A 7,093-nucleotide genomic window follows, 5' to 3' on the forward strand; every position below is an offset into this window, starting at 1 on the left:
AGGTGGAAAACAGTTGGAATGTCACCTCTTCTCTTTTGCCCTGCCCAGCGCCAAAGAAGAAGGGAAATCCCACAGTCTCAGATAGAGATTCCCAGGTGGAAGAGTGGAGGAATCTCCTCCAAGAACAAGAAGGAGCCTGTTAGGTGTGCTGCATTAGAAGAAGAACAACAAACAGTGTTTCCAAGCAGAGAAAGACACTGGTCATGGAAAGGAATGCTGTATTAGTGGAGAGATGAGAGAGGTGAGCTGCCTTCACCATGCCTGTTGTTTGTAAGGCAGTCTCTCTCGATCCTGCGGCAAGAAAACCAACACCCTGGAAAGCTCCATGCAGCCTTACCCTCCCCTGACCTGCATCTGTTTGAACAAGTGTCGGGGCTGCTGTCTCTGGAGAGAGGAAAGGGACTGCTTGGCAGGCCCAGGGGGTGTTACGTAAGCTGGCGTTCGGCGGAACAGCAGAAACCACGGTGGCAAAGTTTGCTCTCTGGTTTTATTGGGCAAGAGGCTGGGAATGAAAGAATAAAGGATGCCAGTATCGTGTTTCCATTCCAAGTAAATCTGTATAGAAAGATTTTACATAAATCCTCAGGGCAGCCCTGCTGGGAACAGTATGCACCAGGTTGGTTGCCACATCTGGAGCTGGCAAAGATGCAGAAGAGGTGGGAAATGTGCAGGAGGGGAATAACTGGGGCTTTTTTCACCCACACTGTACAATTATAGCAGGGGTCTGGACCCCCGTGAAAGTGGGAAAACTACAAATAAATTGCCATTATTATTTATTATTACTATTATTATTATTATTAAGCTTTATTTATAAAGCACTGTAAATTTACACAGCGTTGTGTATGCAATCAATTAAAATAGATAAAATAAACCTGCCATAGGCAGGTTTTTCCCTCTCTAGAAATTTCTAGGAACTTTATTGCACCTGTTTTTGTCTCCATTACAGGTACGGAAAGTAGATGCTGGTGTGCATGCATGACCTGTCAAAAATTTTACCGCACACCAAAGCATCCTCCAAAAGGCCCCCTTCCATCTCCCAGCGCCAAGCCATCCCGGTTCAGTGCTGAAGTGCATGAAATGTTCTGGTCGGAAGTCTTCCGACCGAACAAAATGGCGCCCATCAGCATTGAATCGGGACAGCTTGGTGCCAGGGGACAGAACGGGGCCCTTTGGAGGACGCTTTGGCATGTGGTAAATCAGTTTTTGACAGGTCATGCATGCACACCAGTGTCCACTTTCCATACCCATAACGGAGACAAAAACGGGTGTGATAAACTCCTGAGTCCTCTAATGCAACTTTATAGGCATGCCCACCCAGTGCTCAAACAGAGCAACATCTGGACCAGATCCATTTTAAAAAACACACAAGTATCTAGCCCTTTGTCAGTGGCGTCACAAAGGTTGGTATCACCCAGTGCAGTATTTCATTCTGCCAACCCCTCCCATGCCATGCTATACAGAATAATGTGTACACACACACACACACACACACACACACACACACACACACACACATATAGGTAATCTTTTTTATATTATTGTTACTCATAACCCATAATACCTATATATCCCTGAATATCATGGTAACAGTTGGGACATAAACAACTAGCAAAAATTAAAATGAAACCTTTCAATTACAACATTGTACACACACCCTAAATGTATTTACCTGCAAATTGTTTCATGGGGTCAAAGTGAAATTTGATGAGATGTGATGTCTCTAAATAAAAATTTTAATGAATTTAAAAAATGTTGAAACCTTACATTTTGAACAGTAGGATGGGCATGATGTTGTGTGGTAGATACCAGGCAAAACATTTTTATTCTGTTAAATGTCCTGCATCTCCCCATGTTTCCCAGCCAAGATGCTGGAGAGGTCTCTGAGCTGTAGTTCAAAGAAGTAACTTTTCCAGATTCTGGGAAAGGGGTTACTAGAACATTGAGATACATTAAGCAATATTGTGGGCTGGGGAGTGAAACTTGAGTGGTAATTGTTAGGGGGGAAGAAAGTTATCTACTGTACCCACAAGCCACCTAAAAGGTAAAGGTAGTCCCTTGACATGAACGTCTAGTCATAACCGATTGTAGTGGATAGTGCTCATTTCCGTTTCTAAGCTGAAGAGCCAGCGTTGTCCGAGGACTGCACTGGTGGTAATGTGGCCAACATGACTGCACCGAACGCTGTTACCTTCCCCCTGAAAAGTGGTACCTATTTATCTACTTGTATTTGCATGCTTTCAAACTGCTAGGTTGGCAGAAGCTGGGACTAGTGACAGGAGCTCACCCCATCATGTGGCACCCAGGCTTCGAACTGCCAACCTTCCCATCTTCCATTCATCAGAATTGGCATCTTAACCACTGAGCCACTGCTTCCCAATCTGCCTAGCTAATCACAAAACCTATTTCTGCTATCATACCCCAGCCTTGAAACTTCTGCAATGGAGCAACACCTCTAAGCATATTCAGAGAGACCCAGACTACTAAACAACCACAAGCTACAGCTGTACGCTCAACATAGCCAGGCAAAAGTTCCTGCTGAATAATATAGGTTTTGGCAAACCTCCTCTGAAAAAATCGTGCCAAGAAAACCCCATGATAGGTTCACATCAGAATCACCATAAGTCAGAAATGACTTGAAGATACACAAAACAGCAACATTACTGAAGCAGGGAATTGGGAGGGAGCATTAGAGGGGATTTAGTCCAACTCCCTGCTCAGTGAAGGAGAGGCAGTGTAGGAGGCAACTGAAATATCATTATCTCCTCCTGGCAGATAATTCAGATGTTAGAGTCCGAAATAGACTGAATATGTGCCCAGCTATTTTCTTTAAAAAGGAACTTTTAATCGATGTGTAACTTAAAGAGAACATGATCGGAGGCGGCAAAGATAGGATGCCCAGCCCTGGGAGGGTTGTCAACTGACCACAATGAAAAAAAGATGAACTAGCTGGGCCTGCTCCTGTGTATTTAAGAGCAGCCATACAAACAGCATGCATTCCTATGTTTTTAACTGCAGCCTGATCAGCAGAAACTGGGAGGTGAAGCTCTTGATGGCAAGGAGATAAACATGGCAAACATTCAAACTCCTACAGGTCAAGCTGATCTTAAAACAACAGGACCAGGGCACTGGGGCAAGAGAAAAAATAAAGCAGAGCCTGGAAATGTGGGCTGGATCTTCCAGCGTGAATATGCAGTGAAGACACACACAAACAATATGTGTGTCACTTGTTTGTTTAAATATTTCTAACCTGCTTTAATTCACTTGATAGAAGAAAACAAACATATTTACACAGTGCTACAGGATGCAATTCCCAGCTTGGCCATGATATCCATGGGGTATCCATGGATACCAAAATCCATGGATGCTCAAGTCCCATTAAATGCAACAGCAATAACATGGCATCCCTTATATAACATGGCAAAATCTAGGTGCACTTCGGCAGATATATATATATATATATATATATATATATATATAATATTTGCAATCTGTCATTGAATCTGTGGATAAAGAATCTGTGGATACAGAGGGACAACTGAAGCACAATGGAAGGGGCTGGTGCAATAAAGTCTGCTCTGGTCAGGCCCCACCTGGAATACTGTGTCCAGTTCTGAGCCCCATCGAAAAGGATGTTGAGAAACTGGAGTGTGTCCAAAGGAGGGTGACTAAAATGGTGAAGGGTCTGGAAAGCATGCCCTATGAGCAACGACTTAGGGAGTTAAGGATGTTTAGCCTGGAGAAGAAAAGGTTAATAGGTGATATGATAGCCCTGTTTAAATATTTGAAGGGATGTCATATTGAGGAGGGAACAAGCTTGTTTTCTGCTGCTCCAAAGAACAGGACCTGGAACAATGGATGCAAGCTAAAGGAAAAGAGATTCCACCTCAACATTAGGAGGAACTTCCTGAGAGTAAGGACTCTTCGACAGTGGAACATTCTTCCTTGGAGAGTGGTGGAGTCTCCTTCTTTGGCGGTCTTTAAACAGAGGCTGGATGGCCATCTGTCGGGGATGCTTTGCTTGAGAGTTCCTGCATGGCAAGGGGCTGAACTGGATGGCCCTTGTGGTCTCTTCCAACTCTATGATTCTATGATTCTAAGTCCTAAAAGTTTTGATTCCCTTTGCTTTGGCACCCCTGGAGTATGGCAAGTGCCATTCGGAGGAACGAAGTGGTTCATCCCATCCAGCAGGAGCTGAGAGAGCAACACGTGGGCAGGAAAACAAAGGGCGTGTGATCAACCTTGGCTCAGTTGGCGAAGCCAATAAATCGGAGCAGAAGCACAGCAAAGCCTCTCCGCCCTTCTTACCCCAAAGGGAAATAAAAGGAGCTGAGAGAAAAAGAAGGAGAACATGGTCCCCATCCCACGCCTCACAGCAGAACAAACAGGCTGGACCAGGCAGGCGAAGGAGCAGAGACACATCTTTAATGAAGGGCTCTTTAATTAATGAAAGCATTCCAGCATCAGATGAACCTGGGGACTGTTAGTTCTCCTGCGTCAGCATCTAGGGTGACAAAACGATGATTTGCAGGGAGACATATCAGAGGTCGTGTACGGGGAAGTTACTTTTCTTCTAACTGGCTGTGCTGGCTGAGGCATTGCAGAAGCGCTTTGTTCCAAAACAAAAACAAGGAGCATTCCCAAACTCTTGATCAGAGGCAGACAAAAAAAAGTCTGGCAAATGATGGGGAAACAAGGTGATGAGAAACTAAGATTGTAGCTATAGCAATGAAACTATACTTCAGTTTCCAAATGTTTAGCATTGCGCAGAGCGGAGACACTGAAAATCATTCACACCTAGAACTCTTCTATTTGCTATGGTCACATTCCCTTGGAAGCTTTGCCTCTTTTGTGAAGTCGAGGGCTTTCATGGCTGGCATCCATTGCATTCTCTGAAAATGCCAGCCACAGATGCTGGTGAAACATCAGGAATAAACTTTTCTAGAACATGGTGATATAGCCTGAAAAACCCACAAAAAACTTTACCTCTTTTCCTTGGATGCTTAAACAAAAGGTTCAGTGGAGGCTTTAGGTTACTGCAGATAGGAGGAAAACAGCAACGAAAAGTTGTATTCTGTGCAGAAGGTGCTGTTTTCCGCAGGGGGAAAAATGTGCATTTTTAAATTTTATCTCTCTATCTATCTGTCCCTCCTCCTCCTTTTCCTTCTTCTCCATCCTTTTCCTCCTCCTTTTGTTCACAGAATAAGTACCAATAGAAATAGTTTTTGAAAGCCATGTAGTTTTCAATTACTTTCTTGCAGCAAGGAGAAAAATGATAAAATTACCCATTTTGATCTCCAAGAAGGGAATATTTGAAGATTTACATCCCCGGCTCATTGTTTGAGCTGCTAGTGCTTTTGATGTGGCTGAGTACATCTTTCGCCCCAAATGAGGATTTGCTTATTCATTTCTTTGTATCCACTCCTTGGGTTTTCATTTTGCTACAAATTGGATGATTTAGGGAAAGTTTTAATTACACTACACAGACTGACATCCTGTTAGTGGCATATGCATGCGCACATTGAGCTATGCATGTGGGGTGAATTATTCACCATAGCACAACAGACATATTCTGGTAGCAGTGGCGAAAGCAGACTTATGCATACAGCAACACTGTGTATGCAACTGTACATTGCATGCTATGGGTGAGCACTGCACATTGCAGTAGTGCATTTTTCATTGCAAACTGCAGTTTCACATTAAACATTGCACAACGGCACCCAATCATTGATGTGTGTTGTGCAATTTTGCTATTCTGTAAGGGAGTTGCCTAGTACTGGCTCAGTTTATCGCTTCATTTCGATGTTTCCACTCTGCTGAGGGGATGTTGGATCGCAGCCATAGTAAAGCAAACACAAGAGAACACCATAATATAAAAGAAGCTTGTCTTTATGCAGGGCCTTCAGTGCTTACACATGATCAGATGCTTATGATTACAGCTGAATAAGGGCCATCTTCTAATTCCATTTAATTCACTTCAAGCATTTCTTGCATTAATTCAAGAATGGATCTATTCATGGATCATTCATTTGTGATATTTGAAGGCCTGTCATGAGGAAGGAGTGAGCTTGTTTTGTTCTGTTCCATTGGGTAGCACCCAATCCAATGGATTCAACCTAGAAGAAAGAAGATTCAGACTAAACATCTTTGGGGTAAAATAGGATTACCATTTGTTGATGTTGTGTGCCTTCGAGTCATTTCTGATTTATGACGATCCTAAAACAAAACCCATCATAAGGTTTACTTGGCAAGATTTGTTCAATTTGCCATTGCCATCCTCTGAGGCTGAGAGTGTGTGACTTGCCCAAGGTCACTCCATGGGTTTCATGGCCAAGCTGGGACTTGAACCCTGTTCTCAAACCATTACGCCACACTGGCTCTCAGGTTTACCATAGGTCCTCCTTTTCCTAGACATGTTATCTGGCTCAGTGCTATGGAATTGTGAGAAGTGCAGTTTCTCATGGCAACAGAACTCTCTGACAGAGAAGGTTAAGCATCTCACAAAACCACAGTTCCCAGAATGCCATAGCCTTGAGCCATGGGATTTAAAGTGGCGTCAACTTGGATTATTTCCACAGTGCAGATGCAGCCTTTGACTTTTGTGAAAGGTTAAAACCCAGGCTGTGGCAGCTAGTTGACCCCAGTGCCAGTCAGGTGGTGAATCCACATTGATCAGGGTTTAGTATGAATGTCGAAGTAGCTGTCCAAAGTGCTGGACCTCTTTTCAGGATAAGGGTCAGTCCCCTTGAATATTTCCTTTAAGACTTTGATTAAAACTTGGAGGAAATTTTCTGTCCCGCTGATGCTGGAGTTGCCAACTACCACTAAGTCAAAAGATGGGTGAAGTGTGACCCTGTCTTAATTTGCAATTTAGACACATAACCATAAATCTAATAGTATTACACAGGTAATCAAAACCTGGTCTCCAGAGTCATTGCCTAACATGAAACCCAGTGTGCCATTCCGGCTCACAGGTTCACCTTAAGGCTTCCATAATTTGGAAATGACTTTAAGGCCCGTAACAGAAACAGTGAAAAAGCTCATTGTGGCAAAGAACAAGATGCATCCTTGTTCAATCCATTGGAGTTGACAGTCT

The sequence above is a fragment of the Sceloporus occidentalis genome, unplaced genomic scaffold, assembly GCF_023333645.1.
Source record: "Sceloporus occidentalis isolate IW3139 unplaced genomic scaffold, rSceOcc1.0.p SCAF_13, whole genome shotgun sequence".
Lineage (NCBI taxonomy): Eukaryota > Metazoa > Chordata > Lepidosauria > Squamata > Phrynosomatidae > Sceloporus > Sceloporus occidentalis.